At 40.2% G+C, this 22,894-nt stretch overlaps 1 long non-coding RNA gene across 1 annotated transcript in view; it reads left to right on the top strand.

The window, feature by feature from the left end:
* The window catches only part of LOC138153706 (uncharacterized), a 22,523-nt gene extending 7,212 nt beyond the window's left edge, over positions 1 to 15,311 (top strand). Inside the window, exons 3-4 of the long non-coding RNA XR_011166433.1 lie at positions 99 to 157; positions 15,088 to 15,311. This is a non-coding gene — a long non-coding RNA (uncharacterized lncRNA). The remainder of the gene's footprint in view (positions 1 to 98; positions 158 to 15,087) is intronic.
* Positions 15,312 to 22,894: the final 7,583 nt, after the last annotated feature.

Below are 22,894 nucleotides of genomic sequence, written 5' to 3'. Positions count from 1 at the left end.
TCTCTCTCTCTCTCTCTCTCTCTCTCTCTCTCTCTCTCTCTCTCTCTCTCTCTCTCTCTCTCTCTCTCTCTCTCTCTCTCTCTCTCTCCTTCCCAAAGAGAGAGTCCTTAACAGCAGAGAACATTTTTTTCTGGATATTCCAAGTGTCTAGCACAAGGTAGGAGATGAATAAATGCTTGTTGATTGATTTTAAGAATTATCATAGCTCTATGTGACCTTAGACAAGTCACTTAGGATCATAAGATTAAAGTTAGAAGCAAGCATTATAGTCTATAGCAGAAATACTTATCCTGGGATCTATAAATTAAAAAATATATAACTGTATTTCTGGGGTTTTTGTGGGGAGGCAATTGGGGTTAAGTGACTTGCCCAGGGTCACTAAGTATCTGAGGCTAGATCTGAACTCAGGTCCTCCTGACTTTAGGACCAGCTTTATCCACTGAGCCATCTAACTGCCCCTATAACTGTATTTCAGCATAATTGGTTTCCTTTATAACTTTATGCATTTAAAAACATTATTCTGAGAAGGGGCCTACAGGCTTCACCCAGATGCCACAGGAGTCCATGACACAAACAATAGTTAAGAACCCCTGGTCTCCAGTGTATAGCATTACAGATTGAGAGGTCATATAATCTAGTCCTTTCATTTTACAGATGAGAAATGAGCCTAGAGAGGTGAAGATAGAGGGTAGATCAGAGTTAATAAATCAAATATCCAAGACCCAGGCCCATAGTGTCTGACTCCAAATCCAGTATTCTTTAAACTATACCACACTTCCAGTTTGTGGGACCAGAACCACATTTGACCAGGTCAAATCAAGTCACCAATGATTTATTAAGTGCCTACTATGTGCCAGGCACCAAGTTAAGCTCTGGAGAGACAAAGAAAGGCCTAAAACAGTCCCTGATCTCGAGCAGGTCACAGGCTAATCAGGAAGACAACATGCAAACCACCATGTACCAGAAAGATGTATACAAGGTAATATAATCTAAGAGGTAATAATGTAGGAGGTAAGGCACAAAGATTAAGAAGCCCTAGGAAAGACTTCTTGCTGGAAGTTGTACTTTTGCTGAGACCTGAAAGGAGCCTGGGAAGCCAGGAGATGGAGATGATGAAGGAGAGAGTTCCAGCCATGAAGGATAGCCAGTAAAAATCCTGGAGTTAGTTTCATTCGAGGAACAGCAGCAAAGAGATCAGTGCTGCTAGGTTACAAAGGTACTCAAGGGGAGTAAAGTATTTGTAAGGAGACTGGAAAAAAGTACAAAGAGGTTGAGTTATGAAGAACTTTAAAAGCCAAATAGTGGATTTTATATTTGATTGTGGAAGTAATTGGGAACCATGGGAGTTTATTGAATGGAATAGTGACATGGTCAGACATGTGCTTTAGGAAGATCAGTCTGACAGCTGAGTGGAGGGTAGACTGCAGTGTCTGGGGAGAGACTTAGGGCAAGAAGACCAACCAGCAGGCCATTGCAATAGTCAAGGTATGAGGTGAGGAAAGGCTACACCAGGGTGGTGAAAGTCTCAGAGGGGAGAAAAGGGTCCATAATTGATGTTGTGAAGGTAGAAATAATAAAACTTGGCAACAGATTGGATATGGGAGGTAAGAAAGAGTGACGAACAAGGATTTTCTGAGATTTTGAGCCTGGGTGACTGGGAGGATCTGGTCCAACCATCATATTTTATTGAAGAGGAAGCTGAGAGTTCGATGATGCTATCCTCATTTAACTAATGGGGAGATTCACCAGAGGAGGATCAGAGAGCATGATTCAGCTAGAAACAGTCTGTAACAATTGGCAGAGACAGGATTGAAACCCAGGTTTTCTGATTTCAAATCCAGTGTTCTTTCCATTATATCATTCTGACCTCTAAAATGAAATGCACAAAAGAGCTGCAGCTATGTAAAGGCTTCAAGGAGCTGTGATTACCGACAGGAGCAACCCCTGGGAGGTGCAGGCAGACCCGCCTGTGCCTGAGAGGAGTGATACAAGCAACCATGTCCTTTTCTGAATGAGCTCACAAAATGACAATGTCATGAACACACAAGACCTCTTCTCTCAAAGTCCTGCAGTCCTTCCCAGGTTCTCCACCTCCGTTATCCTCCATTCTTCCCTCTTCTTCCCTCCTCCCCATATCTAATCAGTTGTCAAGTCTGGTTAGTTCTGCAATAAAAAATCTCTCTCATATCTGTCCTCTTATTTCTACTCATACAAGTAACAACCCAGTTTAGACCCCATCACCTCAGACCTGAACTATTGTAGTTGCTCTGTATCCAGTCTAAAGGGTCATGTAGATGTCACAGTGGATAGTGTGGGACCTAGAATCAGGAAGACCCATCTTCCTGAGTTCAAATGTGGCCTCAAACACTTACTAGTTGTGTGACCCTGCACAAGTCACTTCACCCTGTTTAGCTCAGGTTCCTCATCTGTCAAATGAGCTGGAGAAGGAAATGGCAAACCACTCCAGTATCTTTTCCAAAAACACTCCAACTGGGGTCACAAAGAGTTGCACGTGACTGAAACAACTGAACAACATCCAGTCTAAAAGACATTGACAAATAAGTAAGTTTCACTTAACACACACACAAAACTAGCCATGTGACCTTGGGCAAGTCACTTAACCCCAATTGCCCTACCTTCCTCCCTCCAAAAGCAAACCCCCCCACAAAGATAGAAAGCCATATGGTCCCCACTCTCTATGAGCTCATGCTCTATTGGGGGGAAAGGCAGACTTGAGGTGAGAGAAAACACTTTCACCTGCATTGCTAGGTCAAGCAGTGGAGCACTGAGCTTGAAATCAGAAAGACCCATCTTCATGGGTTCAAATCTGGTCTCAGACACTTATTAGCTATGTGACCCTGGGCAAGTCACTTCATCTTGTTTAGCTCAGTTTCCTCATCTGTAAAATGAGCTGGAGAAGGAAATGGCAAACCACTCTAGTATCTTTGCCAAGAAAATCCCAAATGGGGTCACTTAGAGTCGAACATGAATCAACAACAATAATAGCTAGCATTTCTATAGCATTAGTTTAAGATTTGCAACATGCTTTTAAATGTTCTCTCACTTGATCCTATTAAATGAGCAAGGCATTGTCAGTTATCCTTTCAGTTATTGTGTGGCAAACATTGAATTGCCTGGATCACAGAATCAGAGGGTGTCCAGACTGGAAGGGACTTCTAGGAGAGGCTGTCTAGCCCAACCAGGATCATTGGGTCTAATCCATAGGAACCTTGGAATTATAGCATCTTTCTTTATACTCTGTGACAGTTCAATTCAAGGTATAGAGTATCCTCCCATTATATTATAAGCCCCTTGAAGGTAGGGACTGTCCTTTGACTCTTTTTGTATCCCCAGGACTTAGCATAGTGTCTGGCACATAGTGGTGTTGTGTGTAGTCGTGCGTGACCCTATTTGGGCTTTTCTTGGCAAGGATACTGGAGTGGTTTGCCATTTCCTTCTCCAGTTCATTTGACAGATAAGGAAACTGAGGCAACAGAATGGAGTGACCTACCCAGGGTCACACAGCTAGTATGCTTCAGACCAGATTTGAACTCAAGAAGATGAGTCTTCCTGACTCTAGGCCTGGTGCTCTAACCTACTTCACCATCTAACCACCCATAGTTAGTAGGTACATAGTAGGAGATAATATAAATGTATATTAACTAACTGACTCTCCTCAGTCCTAAGGATCAACTCTCTTCAGTCTCCTTTCCTGGATCACCAAGCACATTGCATTATCTATGCATGAGTATACACTGGGGTTCTGTCATGGACTCTCTTCTCTCATCTTCATGTTCCCTTGGTGATTTTATCAGCTCCCATGCATCCAACTATCATCTCTATGCATATGACTCCCAGATCTATAAATCCAGAACTAGTCTCTCTTCTGAGCTCTAGTCCCACATCATCAACTGTCCTTTGGACATAGTCAACTGAATGTGTGACTTTGGGCAAATCACTAAACCCTTCTGGATTTTGATTTCATCATCTGTAAAATGTGGGTCTAAATCTTCTGATCTATGTCCAAAGCTCCCCTTTCCTGCCCAGACTCTCCCCTCTTCTTTGATCTCCTGTTTCTGTCACAGGCACCAGATGTTCTTCAAGTCACAGAGGTTTGATAAAGCTCAGAGTTATTTTGACTCTGTTTCATTAAACCAACTCCTGGCATTTTCATTGGTTGTCTCCCATAACAAATTCTCTCCTTTCTCAACTCTTCCTCCAAGTCTTAGCTAAAGTCCCACCTTCTGCAAGAAGCTTTTCTCAGTTTTTCTTAATCTTAATGTCTTCCTTCTCTAGCTCATTTGCTTTCTGCATGTTGTCTTCCCTACCCACCCACCCCCACCCCCACTGTTATATAGTGAGCTCCTTGAGAGTAGGTACTGTTTTTGTTTTTAGTCAATCAGTTAATAAACATTAAGTGCCTACTATGTGCCAGCCACTGTACTAGGTTCTGAGGATACAAAAAGAGGCAAAAGAAGTTTACAATCTAAGGAGGGAGACAAGCAAATAAATATGTACAAACAAGCTATACACAGGATAAAAAGGAAACAACTAAAAGAGGGAAGACACTAGAATTAAGAAGGGCTGGGAAAGGCTTCTGGTAGAAGAGGGGATTTTAGAAGAAAGCTGGGGAAGCCAGAAGTACAGATGAGGAGAGAGAGCTTTCCAGGCATGGGGGACAAAATTCCTGGAGTAGAGAGATGAAATGTCTTGTTCATAGAACAGCAAGGAGGCCAATGTCACTGATTTTGTGTCCCCAGACCTTGGCACAGGGCTTGGCACATAATAGGTACTTAATAAATGCTTGTTGAGGGGTGGCTAGGTGGCATAGTGAACAGAGCACCAGTCCTGGAGTCAGGAGGATCTGAGTTCAAATCTGACCTCAGACACTTAATACTTACTAGCTGTGTGACCTTGGGCAAGTCACTTAACCCCAATTGCCCTGCCTTCCCCCCTCCAAAAAGCAAAAAAAAAATTCTTGTTGAGTTTCTGTCTCTGTCTCTCCCTATTTAGCAATCCTTTGTAACAAACCAAAAAGAAAGGAGAAAATTAGAAATCAGAAAAACTACCTCTGTCTTGACTAAATGCTAGTTGACTGACTGACTGATGCTTTCCTCCATCACGCTCAACCAATCATCACATCTTTTGCTTCTCTACTGCCACAAGATATCTGCTATCAGTCTCCTTCATTTTTGCAACATCGCTTTAGTTCATTTTCTCATTACCTCTCCCCTGAGCTATTGAAATAATCTCCTCTTTGGTGTCTCTACTTCCAGCCTCTCCCCTCTCCAATCCATTCCCCCATACAGTGGCCAAAATGATATTCCTAAAGCAAAAGTGATCACATCACTCCCTGGCTCCAAATGCTCCAACTGCTTCCTCTTGATAAAGCCTCTAGGATGAAATATGAACTCCTCTGTAAGATTTTTACAGTCCCTTACAATCTGGCGCCAGCTTACCCTGCTAGGCTTATTTCACTTTGCACCCCTTCCTGGAATCTGTGTTACAGCCAAATTGTCCCCTACTTGCTGTTCTCCACACAGGACATTTGCTCTGTCTCTCTCTTCCATGCCTTTGTTTGGGCTGTCCCCCAGTCCCATAATGCACTCCTTCCTTACCACCTCTCTTAAAATTTCTTCCTTGGGGACATCTAGGTGGCAAAGTGAATAGAGGCCAAGCCCTGGAGTCAGGAGGACTTGAGTTCAAATCAAACCTCAGAAACTTGACACACTAGCTGTGTGACCTTGGGCAAGTCACTTAACCCCAATTGCCTTGCCTTTCGCCCCATCCCCCCCCCGCCCTGAAAAAAAAGAAAAGAAAATAATTTCTTCCTTCAAGACCCCAAACTAGAGCTACTGACTCCTATGTAATTCTCTCATTCTAGTCCTGGAGTTAGGAAAGTTGACTTTCATTCAGGACTGGGTTCAAATCCAGTCTCATACACTTACTCACTGTGTGACCCTGGGCAATTCTCAGTTTCCTCATTTGTAAAAGTGAGCTGGAGAAGGAAATGGTAAAACACTCCAGTATCTTTGTCAAGAAAACCCTAATGGGGTCATGGAGAGTAGGACCTGACTAAATAACAACTATAAAACAAAACAAGGGCTTAATGAATGCTTTTAGACTTGACTACATGAACCTCCTCCCAGAGACTATAGTCTTCCCCTTCCAATTATTTCCTGCCTACTATTACTAATCTATGGACCAGTGTGGTTAAGCTCCTAGAAGGCTGGGACTATTTAATTTTTGTGTTTGTATACCTAGAGCCCAGCCTAGTGCCTGGAGCACAGCAGACTCTTAATAAACAATTGTGGAATGAATGGTTTCTGCAACCCTTTAGATTTCAGCTCTAATGGGCATCCTTCCCCTTCCACACCCCTTTCCACAGATTTCAGCTCTAATGGATGTCCTTCCCCTTTCACATACCCTTCCACAGATTTCAAACCTAATGGATGTCCTTCCTCCATATACACCCTTTGCCTTTATGGAAGCATATTAAAAACCTTTTTAGTTCGAATGAAATATTAAGAAATAAATATTTCTCTAGTCCAAGTTCTTTCTAGACTAGCTTGGAGGAAAGAAAGTTTACTGGTACTTAATACATTAAACAAAATTTTAGGAAAAAATCTCCACTAAAATCCTAATTTTTCATACCCCCACTCACTTTACTTAAGAAGATTAAGAACAATAATAAAAAAAAAAGTTAAGAACAAAAACTAAGGTCCAGGAAAACAAATTAAGAGTGATAATCAAAGGGGCAACAGGAATGATCTTTGATTCAGTCAAGACCTTAGCTTTTTCCCATCCCCTGAAGGAATTAGAGTTGTGACCCATTTAAGGTTTCCTCTCACTTTCTCCCTTTCTGGAAGGGATTAGGGTGTTGATGTAAGAAAGTAGGTCCCTTTGATTACTCCTGGTCCCAGGTGACCTCTGAAGGAGAGTCCTTGAGAGAACTGGTCAAAGCCACATATATGATTTTAGGAGCTTGATTCTCCTGGGACCATTCAGGAAAGATTAAGTGATTATTAGTTCTATTAGATTAGATGGAATGTAAATACAGCATTTTATCATATTCATTCAGTTAACCTGCATTTATATGCAGCAAGGTGGATATGGATAGAGAGCTGGATATGTAGTAAGGAAGACCTAAGGTCAATTCCTACCTTGGATACTTTACTACCTGTGTGACCCTGAGCAAGTCATTTGACCCCTGTCTGCTTCAGATTCCTCATCTGTAAAATGAGTAAGTAATAGCATCTATCTCCCAAGGTGATTGTGAAGATCAAATGAGATGATGGTGATGGTGATGGTGATGATTATGATGATGATGGTGATATTTATATAGTGCTTTTTGTGTATGAGGAACTGTGTTAAGTGTTTTTATAATATTTAATCTCATTTGATCCTGAGATAATATTTGTAAAGTATTTTTGCAAACCTTAAAGTATTCTAGAAAGGCGTTTTCAATGTCATTTCAGTCATGTACAATTCTTCACCACTCTATTTGGAATTTTCTTGACAAAGATGCTGAGTTGTTTGCCATTTCCTTCTCCAGCTTATTTTACAGATGAGGAAACTGAAGCAAACAAAGTTATGTAACTTGCCCAGGGTCACACAGCTAGGAAGAGACCAAATTTGAACTCAGGTCTTCCTGACTTCAGACCTGGGGCTTTATCCACTGTGCCAGCTAACTGCCCTATGTAAATGCTAGTTATGACTATTTATTAAAGTTTATTTAGTGCCAGGTGCTGTACTTAGTACTGGCCATAAAGATAGGCAAAAACCTGGTTCCTGCCTTCAAGGTGTTCAAATTGGGGAGATGACATATAAAGAACTATGTTCATAAAAGATATTTGCACTGTAAATGGGAAATAATAATATGACACTTTCCTTGGTTAATATTCCTAGAAATGTTACTTCAGAAAGTTTTACATCAAAAAGATGTCTGAGGGCATGAAGAGACATGTCAATTTAGATGTCAATCTCTCTCTAAACTGGAAATACTTTGATTGCACATATATAACCTACATTAAATTGCTTACCGTTTTACAGAGGGAGTGAGAAAATTTGTAACTCAATATTTTAAAAAAATTAATGCTAAAAATTGTCTTTATATGTGATTGGAAAAAATACTATGAACTAGTAATACTTGGATTAAGAGGATAATATAGTAATAAAAGTTTGTTTCTGTTGGACTTGTGCTTAAAACAGAGTATAGTCTTATTTTTTTTCCAGCACCTTGGAAATCTCAACTGAAAATGAAACCTCTTTTTATCCTGATTCTATGGCTCTGAGGGCCTGGACAGTAAGGGACACAGGGCAAGGACTTTCAAAGACAGCAAGTCAACCTGCCAAATCCTTCTTTTTTATGCCCCACTTACCTTCCCAGGCTGGGTACTGCTTATCCACCACAGACCAATCGATGGGTCCAACAAGTATGCCAGGAAGTTCTGTCTCTTACTCCCTCTTCCTTGGTTCCAGTGACCAGACATCCTAATTTTCCTAGATAGTTGCAATTTCAAGAAAAGAAAATCTAATAAGTCTTTGTAACAAGAATATCCTCTGTCACATCATGTAGAACAACTTTTACTTAAGAAAACATAGACAATGTAGCCATGGATTTAAAAAAAAGTATCCTGGTAATCCCTGCCTCTACAGCTTCTTCTTCATTTCTAGATGTGCTCAACCAACAAATTGTCTCCCTTTGGAGATAACAGTTGTCACAATCAATATGAGAATGTATTCTCTCTACCCCCTTTGTGGGTTGTGGACACTGAATGAGGTCATCAACCATGGGAAGTTATCTAGATGAAGAAGGAACTCTGAAAGGCTTAGCTTTCAAAATTCTATAGAAATTTAATCTTTTGTCACAACACTCCTTCCAAAGAGGTGATAGTATTAACGTCCATATTTCTGTGTGAGAAAACTGAGTCTCAGAGATGTGAAATGACATACTCATAATGGGGGGAACTAACAAGTATTGGAACCTGGATTCAAAACCAGGTTTCTTGCCCCCAGTTAACAAAAATAATAACTGATTGTTCTCTATTAAAATTTGCAAAGCACTTTCAACATGCTTTGAAATGAACACATTCATCACGTCACTTGAGAATCGTGACAATGTTATTAGTTAGGTTCTACAGGTATTTACAGATGAGGAAACTGAGGCTCAGAGTGGTTCAGAGGGCCCATGATCACAGACCTACAGACCCCTAGGGACAGGATTCAAACCTATGTCTTCCTGAATTCTCTATCTTCTCTTATAGCCTGCTTGCTATAAAAGCACAACACCTTTTCCCTGGGGAGAAAAAAAAAGATGGCACATAAAGTTAGTACAGCATGGCCCTGAAGATTGTTGGCCCCAAATAAAGCACACCTCCAGAATTTAAAGACAAGAACAGAAGATGGCATTGCTCGAGAAAACAAAATTGAGATAAAATTGACAAGGGTCCTCACTAAAGAGATGGTAATATAGATATAATACTGGTAAGATAAGGCAACTCTCTCAAGATTCTATTAGAAAGCTGCCTAACCAATGCAAGTGTAATTGTCATAAGAAGGACTGTAGCCTTGGAAACTGTAACAGGTTAATAAAAGATGAAAACAGAAGTGAGAAGGTATGTGGTCTGCCCAGAGTCTAGTGAAAAGCAGAGTCATAGAATTAAGAATTTCTCAATCTCCTGAACTGCAAAAGTCCACATAGGATGCTCACATTCATTTAGCTAGAATGCCCTGAGAGCTGAAAAGAGCAAGTCATCATTCCACAACAGCTTAATGGAAATGCCCCTGAAATAATATCCCTTTGCTCTGAGTGGTCTTGTTAAGCAGCCTTCTGAGATATGATTTGGTCTCTTGAGGAGACCCACCTACCAGGTGTATATGTTCTATGAAGAAGACTGACTAATCCTCATTATCATCAGCCATAGTATTTTTAAAAATACTTTAATAGATGATATCTTTTGTTTTTCTGTCATCCTCATTTCTGCAAGAAGCTATTCCTAGTATTAGTGCCCTTAATGCTAGTGCCTTCTCTCTGAGATTATCACTAATTTATCCTGTATATATCTTGTTTGTACATTTAAACTGAGAACTCCTTGCGAACAGTTTGGTGGGTTTTCCCCCCTTTTTTTTGTTTGCTCAGAGCTTAGCACAGTACCTGGCACATAGTAAGCACTTAAAAAATGCTTGTGGGCTTGATTTGACTTGAATATATTTTTCTTTGTAAACTATCCCTTGTAACAAAGGATTAAGAAAGGATGAAAAGAGCTATTCAGTTAAAGTAACCAATACATCAGCAGTGTGTGACAATGTATGGTGTTTACCGTAGCCATAATCCCTCATCTCTTTAAAGGATGGAACAATATATATATGTATGTATGTATTTTTTTTAACTCTTCTCCAGGACCAAACTAGGTCATTTTAGTTTTACAATTATTTATTTTCATTTTTTACTTTTTTTAAATATTTGTATTATTAAAGTCATTGCACATATTGTTTTCCTGCATCTTCTTACTTCGTTATTAATTAGTTCATAAAGTCTTCCTAGGCTTCTCTGGACTTTTCAGGGTCATCATTATTTGGGCAATAAGAATAATGTAATCTAACATTTTATTATATTCACCTACCCTACTTTGTTTAACCATCCCACCACTGATGGGCATCTACTATGTTTCCAATTCTTTTCTACCATGAAAAGGGAAGGGCTGCTATGAACATTTTGGTGTATAAGAAAACTTTGTTCTTGCTTTTGATTGCCTTGGGATATATACTTAGGAGGATCTCTTGGGTCAAAAGGTATAGACATGGTAATCATTAAAAAAAAAACAAATTCCAAAGTGCTTTATAGCATTATTGGATGAGTTTAAACCTCCAAACAATACTATATTCATGTCCTTTTGCAGCTGTTTCAATATTGATCATTATAAATCAGTAAATCAACACTTAAGTGACCGAATCTCTTTTAAGTTTAATTAGCGTTAGGCAGTCTTATAGATTCACTCACAGAAATGTTAGATCTTAGCAATCATTTCATCTAATTCCCTAATTTTATAGGTAAACAAACCAAGGTTCAGAGAAGGGAAATACCTTTTCTGAAGTCATACAGTAAGCCCAGAAAGATTTAGAACCCAGGACCTATTTACCACTTGGTGCAAGAGGGTGGCTCAGTGGATAGTGTGCTGAGTCTAGAGTCAGGAAGACAGTCTTCCTGAGTTCAAATCTGACTTCAGACACTGACTAGCCATGTGACCCTGGGCAAATCACTTAACCCCGTTTGCCTCAGTTTCCTCATTTGTAAAACAAGCTAATGAAGAAAATAGAAAACCACTCTATTATCTTTGCCAAGGAAACCCCAATGGGGTCGCAAGGAGTTGGACATGACTCAACAACAAAATAACAAAACTAAGTTATCCTATATTATTATCCTATCCTCAAGGTTTCTCTCAAGAACTTTGGAATTGATTGTGTGACATGGGAGACACTGGCACAGGACCACTCAGCATGACACACCCCCATCAGAGAAGGTGCTGTGCTCTATGAGCAAAGCAGAATTAAAACAGCTCAAAGGAAAGACAGGGTTCGAAGATTTGGAGAATCCACCCCAAATGTTCACATGGACTATTTGTGCCCAACCTATAGTAAAACATTCCAAGCTCATGTTGATCTGATCAACCACAGTCAGACACATTGATTAAAACTTGACTTTAGCATAGTGATGTCATTTTGGTCATCTTCTGAAGGACTACAACCAACTAACCAACCAACCAACCAACCAATTCATGTATCAACACCTGAAAATTAGAGAGAAAAAATGGTTCTACAAGAGCTCCAGAGACATTAGCTTCCTCACTTGTAAAATGGGATCTATGACCTCCAATGTCCTTTCCAGCACTCAAATCTACAATTCTATAGACCTATAATTCTGTGATGTATTTTGCAAAACTATAGGGGAAAGTGATTGCTGGTGATGGGATTATTTTAACAACTGAAAAGAGACTTCTCAGGAGCTAAAACCAAAATAACAGCTGGAAAAGAGGGGGCCTGGATATTTATCTTGGCAAGGTCTTTGTTTGGAGAGATGGTGCCCTTTCCAAACAAACAGTTAGCTGAACTTGTTAGACAGAATTATTGCTTCAAACTGTCCCACTCTTTTACAAATGTAGGAGAGATTATTCCTACTAGATTGGTGAGTTGAGGGTTACTTTGAAAATTGACTTTGGGTCCTAACCAAAGAAGCAGGTATTAAGAAGAAAAATGTGCCTGGGGGTTAGGTGGGGGAAGGAGAGAGTGGGTTGAATACTGCACTAGGAATGAGGAACCCAGATGTTCTCTTTCTACTGTTTACTACTTGTGTGACCTTGGGCAGGTCATTTAACAGTCCAAATTGCCTAATGCATAAAATGGAGAATAACAATGCTTCCCTTTCCTAGAAGATAGGAGGCTGGATCTGATGGTCTTAAGACTGTAACAAGAATAATAGCTAGAAGCTAATGCTAGCTTTAAAATATTCAAAACATTTTACATATGTTGTCTCTGGAAGGAACTAGGATTGTTGTTATCAATTCCTTGGAGATTCTGTGTACTTTGTATTTGGAATCTCTGGTTTTTATTTAGCACCTGTCCTGGAACACAGTAGGTGCTTTTCCTTGTTGTCTTTTAGTTGTGACCCATTAGGGATTTTCTTGGCAAGGATACTGGAGTGGTTAGCCATTGTCTTCTCCAGCTCATTTGACAGATGAGGAAACTGAGGCAAACAGGGTTAAATGACGTGACCAGGATCACACAGCTAGGTGTGATTTTAACCCAGGGAAGATGCAACTTGCTGGCTCCTAGTGCTCTATACACTGTGCCATCTAGGTGCCCTTGTTGGCTTATTTATTAATTGATCATCAAGATCAATCCCCTCAGTTTTACAGATTAGGAAGCTAAGTCAAGAGAGATGAAGTGATTTGTCCAAGGCCATAAAAGATAGTGAATTGCTGGGACAGGATTTGAACCCATATCCTCAGATGCCAATGCATCTTTTTCCACTACAATATTCTGCCTCTCCCTTAAGGGGTGTCTCTTGTCCTGAGATTTTAATAACTCTCTTCCTATGGATCCTAAGGCAGAAAGAGATCTAAAGGGAGAGTGTGATCTTGACCCTCTCAAAAGTCACTAAGTCTCTCTGGGCCTCACTTTTCTTATTTGTAAAATGAGGCAGTTGGGTGTTCTCCAAGGTCTCTTTTAAGTCTAAATCATTACGATTCTAGGACTCCCAGGGTCAGTGTTCTTTCCACTATACCTACTGTTTCTTCCTGCCTTAGTGTCTATGGAGTGAACTGCCCACAAATGGAGGCATTTAAATCCTGAGTATTTTGTTAGTCAAGTTCTGACAATGAGCTGGCAGGGAAACGAGGGATAGTTTTTCAAAGGGAAAAGTTAGTTGCAGGCACGGTGAATTCCCATAGTCTACTAACTTGGAAATTCTCAGAACAATAACTACCTTGGGCACTGACTGAATCAAAAATACTTAGAAATCAGGCAAGGGAACATGCAAAGTAGATGCAATCTAATATGTGCTTTCATTGGCTCTTAGTTTGTCTCCTGGGCTTTGTCAAAAAGAATGTTTAGTTTCCTGCTTGCTCTCCCTCCTCTGCCCTAGTCCCAGCCCCAGCGCCAGCTCCAGCTTCAGCCAGCACCTGGGATTGGGTATAATAAACAAGGACTTTGAACTCTCTCCATGTGGTGAGACTGGATCAGGAGGGCAAATCCTGGGAAGGGAGGAAAGAGAAGGGCAGGCTGGCTTTCCCTCCTTCCGGGAAGGGGACACTGCCCTTTGGGGTTGACGACAAGCTGGGAAACACCCCCCTCCCATACACAAACACACACTGAAGACAGAGATCCCAGTAGGCAAATGTCATAGAGTCAGAGGAAGCTGGCATACAATCTCTTCCCTTCAGGAATCAGCACAGTGCCTGGAACAAAGTAGGCACTTAATAAATGCTTCTTGATTTGACTGGGTAAGAATATGTGTCAGAGCCTGAGCCAAAGGTAGAGGGACATTCTCTAGGCGTGGGAGAGAAGGATGAGCTGAGGATGGGGCGTTCAAAGGGAGTGACCTCTAAAATGCCTACTTCCCTCTTCTCCCACTTCTTTTCTCCCTGTACTGGCCCATCCCAATACTGTTTTTGTAAGATATTGGCTAAGGTGATTGTGAATAATGGTAAGAATGGCAGGAAAAGATTAAAAGCCTACACACACAGGACAGAAAAGACACAAAGGGAATGTTTCATATGAATTCATTTAAGCATTTATTAAACCCCTATACACCAAGCATTGTTCTGGTGTTTGGGAAATACAAATCCAAGAACTAAAATAATACCAACTCACATGAAGTTCACATCATATTGGGGGAAAATAGGACATACATTGAAAATTAAATATAAAATATAGACAATTTAGCCACAAAGCAATGCCTAGAGGCAAGGTACCAGCAACTGGGGCATGTGTAGACTTATGGTTGCAGTGGCACATGAGCTAAGTCTTGAAGAAATTGGGAGGGTGGGAGTGGTCCATGAGGCTGAGTTGTGAATGGAGTCCATTCCAGCTGTCAGGCACAGGTTGTGAAAGGTTCACAGAAAGGAGGATACAGGGTACAGTAAATAGGCCAGTTTGGTTGGAATGGATTGCTTGATGGGGAATAATTTGCAATCTATGTGTTGTGGAGATCTCAAAATCTGCTTTATCAAAGTCCTCCCCTATCCTCCCATGGTATAGACCAGATCTCCAAAAACCATCCACCTTCCCTTGAGGACTTAACTTCCTCTGGAACTCCATCCTAGGACTGTACCAAATGTGAACAAATGCAAATTCACCCAGCCAACTCTATCCAGTTGACCATGAATCATTGAAAGGAAAGAGTTCCTCCTGTAACACAAATAATCTGTGAAGCAATCAATAGAAGATGAAGTTTGATGTATAAATGAGATAGTTTCTATCCAGTGATACCTTTATTCCTCTTCATTCCCCCACTAGACTGCATTTCTTTGCATTTCTCCATCATGCCCCAGTTGGAAGATCATTTCAATGATACCTTTTTCATTTTAGTCCCTGGAAACCCTGGAAGATCTTTCAACGTTGGACCTCACACCTCAGAAGTACTTTGCCATGGGTACCATCTCCCTTTTCCTTTTCCTTTTATGTATCATCTTCCCATTATAATGTAAACTCCTTGATTACAATAATTGTCATTCTTTTGGCTTGTACTTGTATTCCAGCATATTGCACAAAGCCTGGTATATAGTCAACTTAATAAATGCTTGTGGAGTGACTGACTTTATGACATGTGAATCTCTTTAATTGGATGGGGAAGGAAAGTGATATTGGCTGAGATCAGTCATCTCAATTGAGTGTCCATCAGTCCAGAGGAGTCCAGTCCAGCAGTGGAAGATTTCAGATCTGAAATTGTATCAAATCTCTGAAAGGGAACAGCTTCTGGGATGAGGAGTTTCTCCCTCTTTCTCCTCCCTTCTCCTTCCTTTTAGTTGACCAAGTCACTGGAGAGAAGAGAACATTGGGAGACAGACAGCTCATCTAACCCAAAGTAAAGAGAGACACCACAAGAAAAGCAGACACACACATACAAAACCATTGCCACTTGAGAGAGGAAGCAGTTTTGAGGCGTATTGCCCTCCCTCTCCCCATGCCCCCTCCTTAGCCTTTGCACAGGAAAAGAATGCCAGTTATGAACTCAAGAAAGGACTTCCAGTAACCAGAAAGTGTGCATTTGCCCTTTGGACACATGTTTGCCTCACTACCATCATCCCACTCTTCCTCTGGACCCTTTGTGTACTTTGTGGGAGAGTGTGTCTCAGGTTTTTGGAGGGGAATTATCTTATACCGTTTGTTACCTAAGTAAATATTCTTTTCCTAAAGATTAATTGAGGTGACTGACTAATAATCAGTGGGAAGCATACAGATGGTGACTTGTAGGTGACAGTACTACAAATCCCAGCTCCTAATGATTACCCTTTGAACCCTGAAGGAGGGCAAAGTCAATGCCCTTTGTGAACCTAACCTCTAAGTCTGTTCTGGGTTAGGAGAGTGAGTCCAGAGAGGGAACCGTGTAATGCCTCATGTCTATCTACCCCTGAACATAGTTCCTGTGTTCTCTTCTTTCCATTCTTGCTACGGAAACAATAATCAAATCATTACTGGCATTGCTTCTGAAAAGGACATGGCAATGAACAGAGCTGGGTTCCATTCACCATCGCTGTGATGCCCTTGTCCAAAATTCCCTTCCCTGTCCACAAGACCCATATTAGAATGTAAGCTTCTTAAGGGATTATTTCACTTCTGTATTTGTATTCCCAGTGACTAGAGCAGTACCTGGCACCTGGTAGACATTCAATAAATGCTTTTTTCATTAATTCAGTAAGCCTAGAAAGTCTCATAAAGCCAGATTGTGAGACGCTCTAAAAGCCAAACAGAGCTTTTTGTCTGCTTGCTTGCTAGGGGCACAGGGGGGCCACCAGCGCTTTTTGAACAGGGTAGTGACATGGTCAGACATGTGTTTTAGGAATATCAATTTGTCACCCATGTGAAGGATGAATGCAAGGAGATCACCTGGATGACTATTACAATAGTCCAGGCAACAGGCGATTAGTGGCACCATGAGTAGAGAAAATGGGATAGACGTGAGATATCTTTGGAAGGCAGAATCATAAGACCGGACAATAATCGGGTGACCAGAGAAATGAGGTGCTCTTAACAAAAATGGAGAAGTTAGGAAGAGGGGAGGGGTTTAGGGGTAAAGATGATGAGTTCTGTTTTGGACATGCTGAAATGTTCACAGGATATCTAGTTGGAGATATCCAAAAGGCCTTCTTGAGTCATGTCCAACTCTTCATGACCCCATTTGGTGTTTTCTTGCCAAAGATACTGGAGTGGTTTGCCATTTCCTTCTCCAGATCATTTTACAGATAAGGAAACTGAGGCAAACAGGGTTAAATGATTTGTCCAGAGTCACACAGCTAGGAAGTATCTGAGACCAGATTTGAACTCAAGGAGATGAGTCTTCTTGACTCTAGATCCAGCACTCTCTCTACCATGCTATCTACCTAGCTATTATTATTAATAGGCAATGCAGATGAAAGTGTTTTCTCCCACCTCGAATTTTTTTTAAGCATTTTGTCTGGATTTTTCCTTTGTCTTGATCACATTTTATCTTGTATTATATATCACAGTAGACTGTGAGCTCCTTGAGGGCAGGGGCTGTGTGGCTTTCCATCTTTGTGTCTCCAGGAACTAGCTCAGTACTTTGCACATAGTAGGCACTTAATACAGGTTGTATTGAACTGCATGCAGATATATGTGAGTTCAGTGTTTGAGTCTAGATCCTCAGAAGCTTAAGAATGAAAGTGAATGGGGATTGAGAAGGAGGAAAGAAAACTCGCCCATTTGTCAACTTATGTTATTGCCCGAGGTTTGAAAGTAGTTCACCAGTCCCTTAGAGGATAAGATGGTCTGGGAAACTGGTTTGCTGTCTAACTATAAAAAGGCAAATTGGTGGTTAAATTCCTTTTTTGGGAGGAATGAAGGTGGGCAGGTCATCTTTTCATTTGATTAGAAGAAGTGCTGCAACGTTCAATTCTGCACATTAATTAGGACAAGGCAATAAAAACTTTGGTGAATATAAATCATAATTTATTATGTTCATAAATTATGTAAATATTTTTTCTTTTCAGGAAGTATAGGAACATATCTGTGTTTGTGGCAATAGGTTGGCAAAAGATAAAATATGGGGTATTAAAGTGGATAGAATACTGCATCTAGATTTGGGAAGACCTGAGTTCAAATGCTGCCTCAGATACTTACCAGCTGTATGACCCTCAGTAAGTCATTTGAACTTAATTTGCCTCAGTTTCTTTATCTGTAAAATGGTGATAATAATAACATCAATATTCTAGGGCTGATGTGAGGATAAAATGAGATGATATTTTTAAAGTTCTTTGCAAACCCTAAAGGCCCTATGTAAATACTTGTTATGATGATGATGATGATCAATGATTTCATATTGGGTATTTAATTTATCTGAATGCTTTATAGATGCAGTTTTGTTGAAAGGTGGCATAGGATAATGACAAAATTGCTGGACCTGAGATCAGGAAAGACATGGGTTCAAATCCTGCCTTTGTGATTTATTAACTGTGTGACCTTGACTAATCATTTTAACCTTCTGAGCCTCAGTTTCCTCATCTGTCAAATGGATACAATATAACCTGTAGTATTTAACTTAAAGGGTTCCAATGAGATGAAGTATATAAAGTGCTCTGGAAACCTTGTTATTATTATTTACTATAGAATGATGCTTAGATTTTGGGTTTAAGTTTCTTCATCTGAATTCTATGACAGTTTTATGAGGGGGATTGATCAGGGGAACCCAAAATCAGTTTGATGAGTTTCCCAATCAATTTAATGAGATTAGAGGCCATGGCCTTTCTTGTGAAATCATCTTGGGGATACCTCTTCATGAAATGCTGGCATGTCTATGAAAGGATGAACAGATTGTTTCTGATTAGTCCCCAGCAACTAGCCTTCAAGATGACTGATTGTTGGAGTATTAGATAGAGTTCTTGGAAAGACATCAGAAAGACATGAATTGGAATCCTGACTCAAGTACTTACTAGCTGTGTGACCCTGGGCTAATCATATAAGCTCCTTGAACATTAGTTTCTTCATCTGTAAAATGGGAATAATCATAGCATTTACCTCACTGAGTTGCTGGGAAGATGAAATGAAATGATATTTATGTAATAGGGATGGGGCTGGCCTATGAAAAGACAGGCATTAAAGAATGGGCAGATATTCCTTGCCTGGTTCCAGACTTTTAAGCATGTGCAGATACATATTCCCTAATTTTGCTTCAGTTTAAGTGACCATATCAAACTTGAATAGCATAGTCCAGCAATAACCAAGCCCCATGTAGATCCAATGCAGGAACAAAACAAGCTGCTTGATATAGCTAAGCAGCAGATTGAGCCATCTAACCATACCCAAACAAGGAGCAAAAGTTGTCCACACAGTGGAGACATCACAGCCTATGAGGAACCAGTCCCTGTATCATTGATGTTACACCCTGTAGTGAACATCATGAGGATTCTAGAAAGGGAGAAAAGAACTTCCAGGGCCAAAAGTTCGGAGGTACTCTTTTGCCACATGTCTTGTCTATATGTGTTTCACTAACACTGCATTTAAATTTGAGCCCACTTTCTGCAGGAAACTTGTGTTTTCATAAGGAGGAAATGACCCTGTTTGGGGGAAAATGTTTTGTGCCAACTATTCTTGATGCACTATCTCAGTAAATTCCTTTCCTCAAAAGATAATTGATGTCTACTGACTATTAATGGAGAACACACTTGTGGGGGCTCAGGAGCTATAATAGGGCAAAACCCAGCCTCTCAGGGTTACCCCTAGGACTCTGAGGGAAGTGGTAGCTAGTGACTCTCTGTGGACCTAACCTGCTAATACCAATATGAATTGAGAAAGTGACCCCAGAGGGAAGTTACATATATAAAGCTTGAAAACTTTAGAATCCTTTGCAAATGTATGTTATAATTATTATTGTTAGTATTGTTCTCTCTCCTTTTATGTACTAGATATGGACTAGAACTGGTGTATTATCCTTCTCTTCAGGATTCCATTTGTTGCTTTTCACTTATACCTTTTTTGTTTTATCTTTTAAGTGCTCTACTGAGCACAAAGTCTCCTAAGAGGCTGGATGGGTCATGGAGGGTGGGAAGAAGAGAACATTTTCCTTCTCCCTTACTTCACTCTACTAGAGGTAGGAAAAAAAAAAGAGTCCTTAAAAACTGGGTTCTTTCTCCATATCTGACTCTTATCTAGACTACCAGAGGTAATTTCCTTTTAAATACTGATGGCAGAGTTGACTCTCACTTTCTAAAACTCACTGGGGTGAAGTTGATCCAGCCAGCCAAAAGAGACCTACCTATCAATTTCATCCCAACTCACTGAGGAACTTCTTCACATCTTTACATTTTCTTTATAACTCCTTTACATATCTTTCAAAGAATCTTAAGTAATTCCGATGAACGCATGGGGAACACCTTGTCAAAAAAAAAAAAGTCCTACTGAATAAAAAAGGTTGTTTTTTTTAATCGTCAATGAACAATGAGCACAGTGTGATCTTGTATACTCTACCTGTTTCAATCAATCATGTTATGGCAAAGATGTGTTCCACCTTGGAATATCAATTATAAATGGCTGCCTGTTCTTTACTTATATCCTTAATGACCCCCTTGATATATAAATAAAATTCACTAATAAAGCTCCTCAAAACATTTGTGATACTTGTGTGAAGCCCTGGAACACTGAGGAATCTGCTGAACATGATCATTAACCATCCACACAAGAAATGAGTAGGTGAAGAATGCCTATTGTCAAGATTATAACATGAACTCAGATGGACAACCCACAGAGGTTGTCAGTATATTTATCTTTGGCAAAGAATTAAAATGGACAGTGAACTAGGGCCAACATTAAACAGAAGGAGGAAAATGGGTTAAAATGACTTGAGAAAACTGCAAAAATCTTTTAATGACTCCATATTTTTCTCTGAAATCAAGCCTCATTTTTTTTAATACCAATATTCTTCTGGTGTGGATATATATATGGCTATGTATCATGGAACACTAGAGTCTAATGAATTTAAAATGAGCATCACTTGGAGGGCAATGGAGATTGGAGGGCACATGTAGGAGTGAACTGCTTGTAACATTGAACAAATAAGGAGATAAAAAGAAGAACCAGAGTAAAGTATGGCATCAGAGAAAGAAATGCTTTTTTTAAAATGGCTGATCACACAGCCAGAGCGAGGGATAATAAAAGGGGTAGCTCTCCTGCTTCAGTAGTATTCTTAAATATCAAGAGAAAGAAAGACCCTCCTAAGAAGTTGTATAGACTTCTTTTTTTTTTTTTTTAAAGCAATCGGGGTTAAGTAACTTGCTCAAGGTTACACGGCCAGGTGTTTCTGGGTGGGTGCTAAGTGTCTGAGCCCGGGATTCGATCTCCAGGTCTTCTCAACACTGGGGCCGGTGCTCTTACTTGCTGTGCTACCTGGCCGCCCCATTGTATAGATTTCTTGTGTTAAACTTGTAATCAAGATGTACATGGGACATGGACAAGTGTCACCTAGGAGGAGCAAGCACAGCTAGGTTAGCATCTCTATGGATGGTGGGACTGCCTCAGTGAGATCACAGATCCGTTGGAGTATTTGAATGTTTTATTTTTCTGACAGGTCCAACTCCATTATCTGTGAAAATATTAGTTCAGAAATGTATCTTTGCAGTTCTGGGTATAATCCACCTTTTTTATGTATTGTCCTCCCGTGTTAGAACATAAGCACTTTGAGGGCAGGGACTATCTTTTTGCTTATATTTGTGTTCCCAGCACTTACAATAAGTATTTAATAAATGCTCTTATCTATCATCTGTCTATCTATCTATCTATCTATCTATCTATCTATCTATCTATCTATCTATCTATCTATCCATCTAGATATCTAGGTTTTGGGGTTTTTTTTGGAGGAGGGAAGGTAGAGCAATTGGAGTTAAGTGACTTGCCCAAGGTCACACTGCTAGTTTTGTGTTAAGTGTCTGAGGCCATATTTGAACTCAGGTCCTCCTGACTCCAGGGCCGGTGCTTTATTCACTGTGCCTCCTAGCTGCCCCTCTATCATCTATCTATCTATCTATCTATCTATCTATCTATCTATCTATCTATCTATTTAATTTATATCTAGTTATCTATTATCTATCATGGTCAAACTTGGTAAATGTTATGAAATTTCAGGGTTAGCTAGATAATTTTTAAAAAATCTTTTAGTGTTTTTATATCATTGTGAGTTCCTTATATCCTGCCCCTACCCCCTCATTGTGGTAAGGGGTCTATTAAACGGCAACCCCTGTTATTCCAGTTTTGTCTGCTCTGTAGTTTCCATGACCCTTCTTATTATATTAACAAGTATTTGAGGCGCAGCTAGGTGGCAAAGTGAATAGATCACTGGCCCTGGAATCAGGAGGACCTGAGTTCAAATCTGACCTCAGACACTTGACACTTACTAGCTGTATGATCTTGGGCAAGTCACTTAACCTCAATTGCCTTGCCTTCCCCCCTCCAAAAAATAAAATAAAATAAAGAGTTCTACAAAGCTACATAGGTAGCTCATGAATGATATAGATTTGGAACAGCTAGGTGGAGCAATGAATAGAGCACTGGCTCTGAAGTCAGGAGGACCTGAGTTCAAATGTGACCTCAGACACTTGACACATTCACTAGCTGTGTGACCTTAGACAAGTCACTTAACCCAATTGCCCTGTCTTCTCCCCTCTAAAAAAAGAAAAGGATATTCTTGCTTCTTGTAATGTTGTTAACTACACCATTTTCCCACTAAGGAAGCTAGATAGGTAGATAAAGAGAAAGATAAATCAATAATATAACCTGTTTGTCTGGGCATGTCCAGTTTACCTAACATAGAGGCACCTTGAGGGTCCTTGGAACACATCTAGGTTGCCTAACTCAGAGGCCTCTTCATCCCCTACCACATGACTGGGTGTAGCCTCTTTTGATTGTTTGCCTATTCTTTACATCCAGAAGAACTGGAAATTTCCCAAGGAAGTTGTTGGTGTCAACAGAAATGTAAACACTGTGGTTCTGGTATGTCCAAGTCCTCCAATGCTCACTGGAGCATCAACACTAATTGGAACTAATTCTAGGGTTTTCTTTTTCTATTTTTTGGTGGGGGTAGTGGTTGTGTGTGTGTGTGTGTGTGTGTGTGTGTGTGTGTGTGTGAGAGAGAGAGAGAGAGAGAGAGAGAGAGAGAGAGAGAGAGAGAGAG

The sequence above is a fragment of the Petaurus breviceps genome, unplaced genomic scaffold (genome assembly GCF_028583685.1).
Source record: "Petaurus breviceps papuanus isolate PSGF00001 unplaced genomic scaffold, PetGlider_PUasm1.0 91023, whole genome shotgun sequence".
Lineage (NCBI taxonomy): Eukaryota > Metazoa > Chordata > Mammalia > Diprotodontia > Petauridae > Petaurus > Petaurus breviceps.
Note: the sequence above shows the minus strand (reverse complement) of the source record. Positions and strands in the feature narration are given on the sequence as shown.